Source organism: Cavia porcellus, unplaced genomic scaffold (assembly GCF_034190915.1).
Source record: "Cavia porcellus strain 051 isolate PalLab524CR breed Dunkin Hartley unplaced genomic scaffold, mCavPor4.1 scaffold_3, whole genome shotgun sequence".
Classification (NCBI taxonomy): Eukaryota; Metazoa; Chordata; class Mammalia; order Rodentia; family Caviidae; genus Cavia; species Cavia porcellus.
This window is the reverse complement of record NW_026947486.1, coordinates 35,239,680-35,251,860: the sequence shown is the minus strand read 5'-3', so window position 1 is coordinate 35,251,860 and position 12,181 is coordinate 35,239,680. Positions and strand designations below refer to the sequence as shown.

General features: G+C 41.2%; 1 pseudogene; it reads left to right on the top strand.

The window, feature by feature from the left end:
* Positions 1-5,314, top strand: part of LOC101787755 (peptidyl-prolyl cis-trans isomerase A-like) — a 60,285-nt pseudogene extending 54,971 nt beyond the window's left edge.
* The last annotated feature ends 6,867 nt before the right edge of the window (positions 5,315-12,181 follow it).

The window sequence follows — 12,181 nt, the reverse complement described above, 5'->3', positions numbered from 1 at the left end:
CTAATCAGCCACCAAGTCCCATTTCCTGCATCCTAGGTATGCCATAAAAAGTCCATGTCTCCATATCTGCTGCCACTGCTCTGGTCCAAGCCCCATCATCTGTCACCTGGACCACATGAATAGCCTTCTCACTGGGCTCTATGCTTCCAGTCTTGTCCCTCTACAATCCAGTATCTACCCAGGGTCCAGAGGGATTTCATAACTTGCAGATCAGGTAATTTCCCTTCCCCTGCTTAGCAGCCCTTAGTATCTCCCTAGTAGACCCAAGATTAAATTCAGGCTCTACCTGGGTTGGCCCCACACTACCTGTCCAGTCACACTCCTTTGACATCTCCCACCCCACCTGACCTGAGCCCTCTCCTCTTCTCATATCCTGCTTGCTCATGGCCAGTCATGTTATCATTCTACACTCTATATTCCAACAATGCTAAGCTTCTTTCCACCCTTTCAAGGGTAGGCAGCCAGCTCTTTTGGAATAAGGCTACAGTCAGAATGGGACAAAGCACCAGCTGCAAGGAGTTGCCTCCAGATATGGACAAGGGTAGCCATGGTGGAGATGGTCTCAGAGACAAGGCTTCTGAAGTGTCCTTTAAGTTCTGAGCAGACTAGCCATTTCAGCTGGCATCTGACAGAGGCTCAGGGCATCACTTCCTCCATTTGCAAGAGAGGTTGTAGGATGCATGGTTTCCTCTAATTTCTCAGGGGTCAAGGTGATCTTGCTCCAACCCAGCATCAGAAATACTAAGACACAGAAATATCCTTTGTAAGTATCTGAGGAAACAGCCCAGTAAAGCCAAGCAGGCCCTCAGCCAGGGAGGATCTGAAAGTGGGGCTGGGGCAGGAGGGGGACACACCAACAAAGATATGGTGAGGAGGTGGGATAAAGGAAAGCAAGGCGGAGATAGAGACTGTAATGGAGGTAGCAGAAAAGAGACAGAGATGGACCTCACACAATACACAGAGACAGTTAAGGTAAAAATAAAAGAAAAAAGGAGGAGAAAGTCATTGAAAGACAAGGATGTAGAGGGGAGAAAAAGAGGAAGACTGGTGGGGAACAGAGACTGAGAAGTAAGAATGGAAAACAATAGGAGTGATCCCAAAACCTGTGAACATTAGAAGAAGATCTAACATATGAAAATATCTAAGTCAATAAAAATTACTGGAGGGATCTCCGCTCAGACAGTCCCACCTAGTGCCAGGGCCTGAGGAACTGACCCTGCCCATCAGTCTCTGGACAGCTCTGGAAGGAAGGTGGCTTGTCCTTTTGGCCTGAATCTGGAAGCTGGGTGGACAGGATGGGGGCACAGGGAAAGCTACCTGGGCTGGGAGAGGTGTCAAATCACCCTGCAAGGGAAGAGAGTCTGGGGGTAAATGCACTGGAGAGATTCTCAACTCCACCCCACCCCTGCCCCTCGTGAGCAAGAATGCCAGGGGCAGATGCAAAGCTGAGCTTCAGGCCAGAGGCCCAAGGAGGGTGGGGGTGGAAAAGAGCTAAAGTGAAACAGGGAACAGCACCCTGGCAGTTGCTGTGCCCAGCACATGGACATAGGGATGCTTTGGGGAATATCTTAAAAAGGTCACTATCCTGATCCCAATGCTGCATATTTGTTCCCTTTGTGAAGTGGTCTCTGCAGTAACGTGTCAAGTGATCTGGCTTCAAAAGGCTGCTCTACTACTTCCTGAACATGTGGTCCTGGGCCTCTGTTTCCTCATCTAGAGAATGTGGACAATAATCTTGAACTCAAAAAGTTATTGCGATGATTCCATGTGATAACAGAGTGAAACCAACAGGAACATGGCTTAGCTCCATTCTTGAGACCACATGGGACAGAGCTCTTGGCTGCTTCTGCCTGTGACAACCCTTGTGACTGATGGCAAAGACTCAGCTGGGCCTTCTCTTCATCAGTTCCTTTAGCCATTCCTCAGAGGACACAATTTTTGTGTTTGTGCTGAGGATTGAACCCAGGCCTTGTGTGTGCAAGGCAAGTATTCTATAACTGAGATACACTGTAGCACTGTGATGTCTTTTGAACTAGTCATTTAACAGAAGGTATTACAGGGAGAACATTAGAAGGTAGGAAGTGGGAGAACTTGGATAGGTAAAAGCTCAAATTTTTACAGACTCCAGCCCAGAAAGAGACCATTTGGCCCCAACCACTTTCCTTTTGCTAAATTAAAACCTCCCAGAAAGCCATAGGGAAAACTTCCTAGAGCAGGCCCTCCCTGAGCAGGTACTTTATGAGGTAGAGCATAGGGGCCTTCAACAACAGTTGTTCCTCTACTCCTCAGGAAAAATCAGGGGACAGGCCACTTCCAAGAAAGTCCTCACAGAGTTGGGGCAACACTGCCTCAGGGGCAAACCTCAACTCTAGCCCTGAGGGAGGCTGGGGAAGGAGGTTTCTATGGACTGCTAGACAGGGCAGGTGGTGGTAAAGGGAGGAGGTGGAACTCAGGTGTATGCTAAGGGCTGCCTGGCAACTGCCCATATAAATACCCAGGAGCAGAGAAAAGGCTCCTTGCTATGGATGATGGTGGGGGATGAGAGAAGGCTATTCTGCAGCACTAATTTTGCAGCCCACAAGCCCCCTCAGCGAGTCCCCTTATGCCTCACTGCCTGCTAAGGCCAGCTCCAAGTTGCAGCAGATAGAATTCACATTTTCCTGGGAGCTGGGGGCCTGGAGGAGGGGAGAGAAGCAGCAGCTGTGTGGAGAGCTGTCCTGAAGGGGAGGAGGGAGCCAGAGAGGAGAAAGGCAGGCTGGTGTAGCCCTCCCCCCAGCAGGCACTTCAATAATCTGATTTCCATAAAGAGAACTATCCCGGCCATAAAGATTTTATTGAAACTCCCAGCAGCCTGATAAAAGCGTAATTCCACTGACCACAATCTACCTAGGAATAGCTCCAGGATATTAGGCTGAAACACTGCAAAGCTATCCCTTCTGTAAGTCTGCTCCCCTCCCCTCCCCCCTTTCTCCTCCACTCCAAGGCCAGGAGCAGCCTCCATTGGGCTCAACTGTAGACCATTCACACTCTTTAGGGAAAATGATAGTCCAACTCTGAAAATAAGCCCCGCTCTACAGGTCTGGGACAGAGAAAAGGGGGCCCTGGACCAGAAGCACAGCAGTGTGTGGGATTCTTGCAGTTCCTGGGCCAGTCATGGCCTGTTTTAGACCTGCTGCTCCCAGAGCCCCTGGCTGAGACTCCTACCTAGAGCTGAAGTCCCCAGAGAGCTGGCTGGAGTCCTGAACATCAGAGAAAAACTCCTGATCCTGCAGGCCCACAGATTTGGATCCAAAGCCTGGCTCCACCACTTAGTGGCTAATGTGACAAGTCATTTCTCTTCTTAGTGGCTATGTGACGTTACTTCTCTTCTGGTTTTCAGTTTCTGTACTGGTAAAATGGAGGAAGGATTATTTATTCACAATCCTAAGAGTAATGAGAGAGTATGAGACACTTTCTGTAAAGTGTCTAGCATAGTGCCTGGCACAAAGCAGGCATTCCATACAGTTTACTCCTTAGCATCCTGGCTCCTAAACCCCAACAAGCCCGCCCCTCCCCTCCGGCCTAGATGAGGCTTCTTGGTAAGATAGGGCAACTCCTAAGAAAACAGGCATGGGAAGTCTCCTCACTTCTAAGGGTTAAATTGTTGACTTCCAATTAAACTAACCGACTGAGACTTTGGATGAGTTATTTCCCCTCTCTGAGCCACAGCCTCTCCACTTGTCCAATGAGAGCAGGCAGTCAGATGTGGTGATCTAAGTAACTTCCTGGTCCTGACTTTGCATTACTCAAAAACCTGTCCAAAATTCTGATTATCAAAAACTTTTCATTAGACAAATGTGCTTGAAGTACCTACTATGTACTAAGCACCACTCTTAGCACTACGAATAAAGCATTTGGAAAGCCAGACAGAAATTGCTGCTTCATAGAGCTCAGTGAAATCAATAAAGTCAACCAATACCCAATGTGCTATGTTGGAAGATCTGAGAAGAAAAATAAAGTATAAGAGATAGAGATGTTGGGGAGGAGCTGGGGATAAAAGTTTTAAGGCAGTAGCCAGGGAAGACCTCTCCAAGGAAGTACTATTTCATTCAAGACTTGAAGTGTGATGTAGTGACACACATTCATAACCCCAGCTACTGTGGAGACTGGGATAGCAGGATCACAAGCTCAAGGTCAGCATGAGCCATTTAAAGATACTTTGTCTCAAAAAATAATTTTAAGCATACCACACAGATATCTGGGAGACCAATACTCTGGAAGGAGTGAACAATCTGTTGAGCTCTCACAAATTATGGGGTGTGCACGTGGGTGGCTGTGTAGAAAGTCAGGGTGCTAGAGAAGAGCTGAGCTATAACAGGAATTCAGGCCATCTCCCACTATTCATAGTCAATGCCACTGTGTTCTTTGACATTGCTGTCCATGGCAAGCCCTTAGACCACATTTCCTTTGAGCTATTTCCAAAGTTCCAAAAACAGCTGAAAACTTCCATGCTCTGAGCACTGAAGAGAAAGAATTTGGTTACAAGGGTTCTTGCTTTCACAGGATTCCTGGATTTATATGCCAGGGTGCCATAATGACACTCACAACTCCATCTCCAGGAAGAAATTCAATGATAAGAATTTCATCCTGAAGCATATAGGTTGTTATGACTTATATCTAGATGTCCCCCCCAAAGCCTCATGTGGTCATAGGTATGGCTTTTTGAAGGTGACTGTATCTAAAATATGGGATGCTGTAATTAAGAATGTGATGTTAGGATTAAGGGTGTTCCATTCTGGGTGTGAGTGCTATCTGCCCAAAGGACAAGTAGTCTGGATGCAATATAAAAAATGGAAAGAAGGATTGCTTGCTTGCTGCTGCTGCTGCTTCCACTGCTGCCATCACTTGTTACTTGGTGCCTTCTTCCTTTCTTGCCACACTAAGAACAGTTTCTCCTCTGTGATGTCCCTCTGCCATGCTACCTTGCTTTAGAGCCAGCCAATTATGGACTGAAACCTCTACAAACTGTAAGCCAAAATAAAACCTTACTCCTTTAACTTTGGTTGTGGGAATTTTGTTCCAGCAACAAAATCTAGTTCATGGCATATACTGGACCAAATAAAATTGTTCCCAGTTCTTTACCTGAGCTACCAAGACTGAGTGGTTGGATGGCAAGCATGTGGTCTCTGGGAAGGTAAAAGAGGGCACTAACATCATGGAAGCCATGGGATGCTCTGGCTCTCAGAATGGCAATACCAGGCAGAAGTGTACCTTTGCTCATTGCAGACAACTCTAATATATACAACTCATGTGTATCTTAACCATGAGAGCGTTCCTTCAGGAGGGCACCCCTCTGCCCCATCTGCTTGTAATATCCTATGGTCTTTGTGCTGTCACTGTAGTTATTTGGGTTCTATATTTTCTTTTCTCTCTTTCAAACCTAACTGAATTAGTTAAGTTTATGATTATGAATTAAAAAACAAGGATTTAGTTTGTGTATGTCCCATAGACTGTTACAAGGATTTCATATTTTTATTCTGAGTGAGATGAGAAGCTTGTGGGAAGGTTTTCAACAGAGAAGGAATGTAGAGTGACTTCTGTTTTAACCTGATCACTCTAACTTCTTAGTAGAGAATAGACTGATGGTTTCAGGAGAATGAGAAGCAGAGATCAACCAAACTGTAACTTCAGGTGATCCAGGAAAGAGGTGATGGTAGAGGGGTGAGACTTGTGTGAGGCCTCAAGAGAGGGATCAACAGGGAAGCCAATGGAATAGCTTCCAGAAAAGGGGACATTTTTATGGGGCTTCAGGTCAGGACATGCACAGGTGACCTCACTGATGTGTGACCCAGAGAGGTCCCAGCTTGGTGATACATAGAGTGAGGTTACACGGGTGATTCTCAAAGCATTTCTGTGATCTGTTCTATGCCTTTCCCATCCTTTGCACATGCTTATATTTCTGCCTGGAATTTCTCCCCCTTTGTTCACAGATGTCTGCCTAGCCTAAAAGAGTCACTCAAAACAAGATGTCTGGAATGGTGGAGAAAGGAAAGCTGAAAGTCTGCTCCTCCTTAAAAACAATGAGAACTCTGGCACAAATCATCAATATCAACTTTTCCAGATCTCTGGACATTAACCAAAAGCTTACACCAATTCAAAGAATTTTATTAAAAAAACTTACTGACTCTTGGTAAGAACAGTGAACTTTGTGGAATTTAGACCTGCCCTGTTCCTCACTGTCATGTCTCTGAACTAGACCCCCCCCATCCAACTAGGAGAGAAAAACTCCCCCAAACAGATCTGTTATTCACACTTGGGGGAGCATGGCATTCAACAGGAATGCAGCCATTGTCCCCACACAGCTCAGCCTGAAAAAAGCTGGTTCCATGAAAACCACAAGAGACATGCTGTGCCTGCCAGCACCCTCTGTACCCAACACTGCCTTGTCCATCACCTAGTCTTAGGCCTGCACAGAGACCCAAAATTTTGTACCTCCCTCAGCAATATGTCCCTCCCCTACCTAAAATCCCCTGTAAAAACACGTCCTCACCCCTTGCTCAAGGATAACAATCTTTTCACCCTTGACCTAAATGCACCCAGTCAATAATAAAGTCCTCAGAAGTTGCTTCAACTTTGCTTGCCTCAGTGGTCTCAGTTGTGCCTCAGTTTCCCTAACACTCATCTCATTCTTTCAAGTCCCATGGTCACCTTAAAAATCAGCGGCCTAATACTAACCAGAATGACTGATTCCAGGGAACTGTCACTATTTGATCTGTCTAGGAATTTCCTGAAAAAGCATCAGTCACAGAGCTTGTTTCTATTTGACCTGGCTCAGAGCTCACTCAGAAGAATGTATCCCATCCCCCAGACAATTTATAAAAAACACCAATGCCAATCATTTAACCTCATAGCAGCAGTACCAACTGGGGCAAACTAGAGATTATCTGATCAGAAATCTTGAAGAACTGAAAAATGAGGCATTCACATGGGGCTTTGACCTACTCTGACAAACTCTTGGAGTTCTAGAAGGCTACTTGCAGAAGTAAGGCCATGATCACACTCTAGATACACCTGATAAGGATCTAAATTCTCACCTCTTGCTGACACTGAGACTTAGTAGAATTGCCATGGGAGCACTAAGAAGGTGTCCAACACACACACACACACACACAGAACCCTCATCAAGGGGTGGATAATTACTGATTTATTGGTTATCGGCACTTAAGGAAATCTCTGTCCAATCATGAGCTAACCACTAACTAACCAGCATACACATCAATAGCCACATATGACAAGGACTCCATTTATAGAATTAGTTTGGAAATGTTACCAAACAAACAGCTAAAATAAGAAGTCATAGAAACAAACTCTAAGAAGAACTGATTTCTAGAACAGCCAAATTACATTATTTGAAATGTCTTTTTAACAAATAATTATGAGATGCACAGAGAAAAAAGTATGGCCCATATGCAGGAAAAGAGTAATCAATGGAAACTATTCTTGAAGAAGCACAAAGGTTGGATTTACTAAAAGACTCCAACTCATTTATTGTTAATATGTTCATTGAAAATCAATTATCATATCCATCATAACAATATCTTAAAGAAGAAAAATATGACTGTATCAATAGGTACAGACAAATAATTTAACAGAATCCAACTCTGATTCTTGACAAAAGCTCTACAAAAGAACATCTATAAAAAGCTTACACTAACATCACAATGAACAATGAGAAACTAGATGGTTTCTTGCTAAAATCAAGAAGAAGGCAAGAAAGTCTGCTCAGTGTCACTACTCAAAATCATTCTGGCAGGCCTAGTTAATACAATGAGACAAAAAAGGGATAAAAATTTCCTGAATTATGGATGACATAAAATGTATCTATTCACAGATGACATGATCATCTACTATCATATCCTGAAGAATCAACAGAAAACTGCAATTAATAAACAATTATAGTGATGTTATAGGGTAAAATGTTCATAGATAAATAGATATTCTAAAGTTCATGAAAATATTTCTAAATAATTAAAATTCATCCATATTAGAAATGAAAAAGTAAAATTATCTTTATTGCAGATGATATGATCTTATAGATAAAAAAACTTCAGAATCCACAAAAAGCTGTTAGAACTCATAAATTCAGCAGTTTCAGAGTATAAAAGCAACAAAAATAAATTACGTATACATACAATGAACAACCTGAAAAGAACATTAAGAGAGCAAATTTATTTACAGCAGCATCAAAATAGTAAATAAATTTTAAGATAAATTTAACCAAGGTGGCAGAAGAGTTATACATTGAAAGACTACAAAATGTTTCTAAGGAAATTAAGAAGAAACATAAAATAGAGGGACATCTTGTGTCCATGCTTTGAAAGATTTACCATTGTTATGATGACAATATTATCCAAAGAGATCTATAGATTCAATGTAACCCTTATCAAAATACTGAGTTGTTTCATTTGTTTTGTCTTGGTTTGGTTTGGTTTTACTGAAATAGCAAAGTACATCTTAGAATTCATATGAAATCTCAAGGGACCCTAAATAGACAAAATGTTCTTGGAAAAGAACAATATTGGAGAACCCACACTTCTGGATCTCAAACTTTCCTACAAATCTATAATAGTAAAAACAACAGAATAGTACCACAAGGACAGATATATAGAGCAATGGAAGAGAACAGAGAGACCAAAATTAAATCCTCATATAAATGGTTAAATGCTTTTTGACAAGAGTCCCAAAGCATCCAATAGGCAAAGAATCACCTTTCAGTAAATGATTCTGGGAAAACTCGATGTTGACATACAAAATAATGAAGTTGGACCATTACCTCACCATACACAAAAATTAACTGGAATGAGTCAGATGGCACATGACTATAATCCCAGCACTCTAGGAGGCTGACACAGGAGAATCACAAGTTTGAGCACAACCTGGACAACTTAGTGAGTTTGTCTCAAACAAAAACAGTAAAGAACTGTCTCAATGCTTTCCCCAGTTAAACATAAATTAGCAAATGATTGAGCAAATTCACTTTTGGGTGTATAGCTGAAACAATTAAACCAGGTCTGAGAATGTAGTTCTGAGCAAAGGCCTTGGGTCCATTCCCCAACACCGTCAAAAAAAGTTCAAAATGGAACAAAAATAGAAACATGAGTTAAAATTATAAAATTCTTATAAGAAAAGTTGAGGAGAAGATTTCACTTTTTAGTGTTGGGGATTAAATTTGGACCCTTGAGCTTTCTAAACACATGCTCTACTAAGAAGTTGCATCTCCAGCTCCAAGAAAGGATTCTTCATGTCAGTGAATTTGGGAATAATTCCTTAAATATGACACCCAAAAGTGGAAACAACAAAAGAAAAAATAGACAAGTGGGACTTTGTTGACATTAGAAAGTTTTGTATATCAAAAGACACCACAGCACAGTATAATGGTATAGGACAGAATATTTTGCAAATCTATAGGACAGGAAAAAAAATATTTGCAAGTCACATAGCAGATAAAGAGTTAATATCCAGAATATACAAATAACTCCTAAAACTCAGCAATAAAAAGAATCAGCTTGAGTGGTGAGTTTCTGTACTCCGTGGCAGGGCCCCGGGAGAGGTTAAGATCATTGCTCCCCAGTGGTTAAGGACCCACCCAGCTTCCAGCCACACTAGACTAGGCTTGGGAGATTTTGCTGTCAGACTAGATCATGCCCAATGACCTGTATCAATCAGGGGAGTTAAGGGCATGTGAAGTGAGATCCAGAGCATTGGCACTTACCCAAGGAGAACTTTGGACCATCATCCACAGTGGTTAGGTGCTCACCCAGCTTCTTGGAACAATGGAGGTGGCACAGGAGGTCCTGTGGGCCTGATTAGACCATGCTCAGCAACCTGCATTCAGTCCCAGGAGCCAAGCGCATAGGAGATAATTTCCAACACATTCAGGGGAAGCTTTGGGACATCACTTGAAACAAGGAAATATAGGAAAATGACAAAAGGCCAAAATGCAACCTTAAACCTTCAGTCCACCCCAAGAAAGGAGCCATGTACATAGAAGAAAATATATACCATACACCTGAAATACCTGAAATAATAGCAACTGAAAAAAAAAAAGAAGCAACTCCTGGAAGCTTTAAAGGAATTCAAATTAGAAATAATCTCTAAGGTAAAAGAAGTGAAAGAGATGCTGAACAAATCTAAAGAAGAAGTTAAAACATTAGAGGAGCAAACAATAGAATGCATGGCTGAACAATATAAGAAACAAATAGAATACATGAAGCAGAACCAAATGGATATACAGGAAATCAAAAATTCCATTGAAAGTTGTCAAAACTACCTCAACGAAAGTGAAGATAAAATTTCAGACCTTGAAGACAAGATTGCAGCTAGTGAACAGGAAAGGAAATATCCTTTAAAAATAACAAGAAATCAGGACATAACAATTCATCAGCTGAAAAATGATGCAAAGAAAACCAACATAAGATTGAAAGGGATAAATGAGAAAGAAGGGAACAACACAAATAATATCCAGAGACTATTTACAGAAGTAATAGCTGAAAATTTCCCAAATATGAGAATGGGAACTGACATTAGGATTAGTGAAGCATACAGAACTCCAAATAGCCATAAGCAAAATAAAACTACACCCAGACATATAATAGTCACCATCACAGAAATTCAACATAAGAATAGAGTATTAAAAGCTGTTAGAGACAAAAGGAAAACCTATCAGAATCACAGCAGACTTCTCAGCACAAACAATGAAGTCAAGAAGAGCATGGAGAGAAGTATTTCAGATCCCAAAGGAAAATGACCTCCAACCTAGACTGACATACTCTGCAAACTGTCCATAAAAATGGATAGAGAAATAAGATACTTTCATGATAAAGAACAGCTGAAGAACTTCATGATCACCAAACCAACCCTGCAAAGAATACTGAAAGACAGTTTAGATACACATAGGAAAAAGCCACTAAGCAAGGCAGACAATTAAACATAATGGAAAGATAAAGATGCAACAGCAGGAAGATAACATGTCAACAATAAACCAATATACAACAGTTATAATCATTAATTTAAATGGTCTCAATTCACCTATTAAAGAAATAGACTGGCAGAATGGATCAAGAAACAACATCCAAAAATATGCTGTCTACAAGAAACCCATCTAAACCAAAAGGAAACTCAGACTGAAATTCAAAGGACAGAAAATAATTCTTCATGCAACAGGAACCCAGAAAAAGCAAGGGTTACTATTCTGTTTGCAGACAATGTGAACTTCAAACCAAGAAGGATCAGAAGAAATAAAGAAGGTCACTACCTACTAGTAAGGGTAAAACTTCAAGAGAAAGAGATTACAATCTTCAATATATATGCATCAAATTCTAGAGCACCCAGTTATACAAGCAAGTATTAACAGAAATGAAAAATCAAGTAAGCAATAACACAATTATAACAGGAGACCTTGACACACCATTGACACAAAGGGACAGATCAATCAGACAGAAAGTCAGCAAAGAAATAACAGAACTGAATCACACCTGTGAACAAATGGACTTCATAGACATATACCGAGTGCTCCATCCAACAACATCAAAATATACATTCTCAGAAGTACATGGGACATTCTCTAAAATAGGTCATATACTACACCCACAGAAAATTTTTAGATAAATGCAAAAGAATTGAAATTATCCCATGCATGTCATCAGATCATAGCACCATGAAACTAGAAATTAGTGATAACAGAAACTGCAAAAAAGACCACAAACACATGAAAATGGAATAATACACTTGAGCAATCAGTGGGTCACAGGGGAAATTAAAGAAGAAATTAAACAATACCTACAAGCCAATGAAAATACAAATACAACTGAACAGAATGTGTGGGATTCAATGAAAGCAGTCCTCAGAGGAAAATTTATTGCACTGAGTTCCCACATTAGGAAAACAGAATGAATACGAATAAACAACATGATGCTACACCTAAAACATCTAGAAAAAGAAAAGCAAGTCAAGACCAAAGCCAAAAGAAGGGAGGAAATTATAAAAATCAGAGTAGAAAATAATGCAATAGAGACTAAGAAAACAATCCAATGAATCAAAGAGTTGGTTCTTTGAAAGAATAAATAAAATTGATAAACCCCTAGTAAACCTTATTTTTAAAAGGATAGAAAAAGCTCAAAATCATGCAATAAGGAATGAAAAA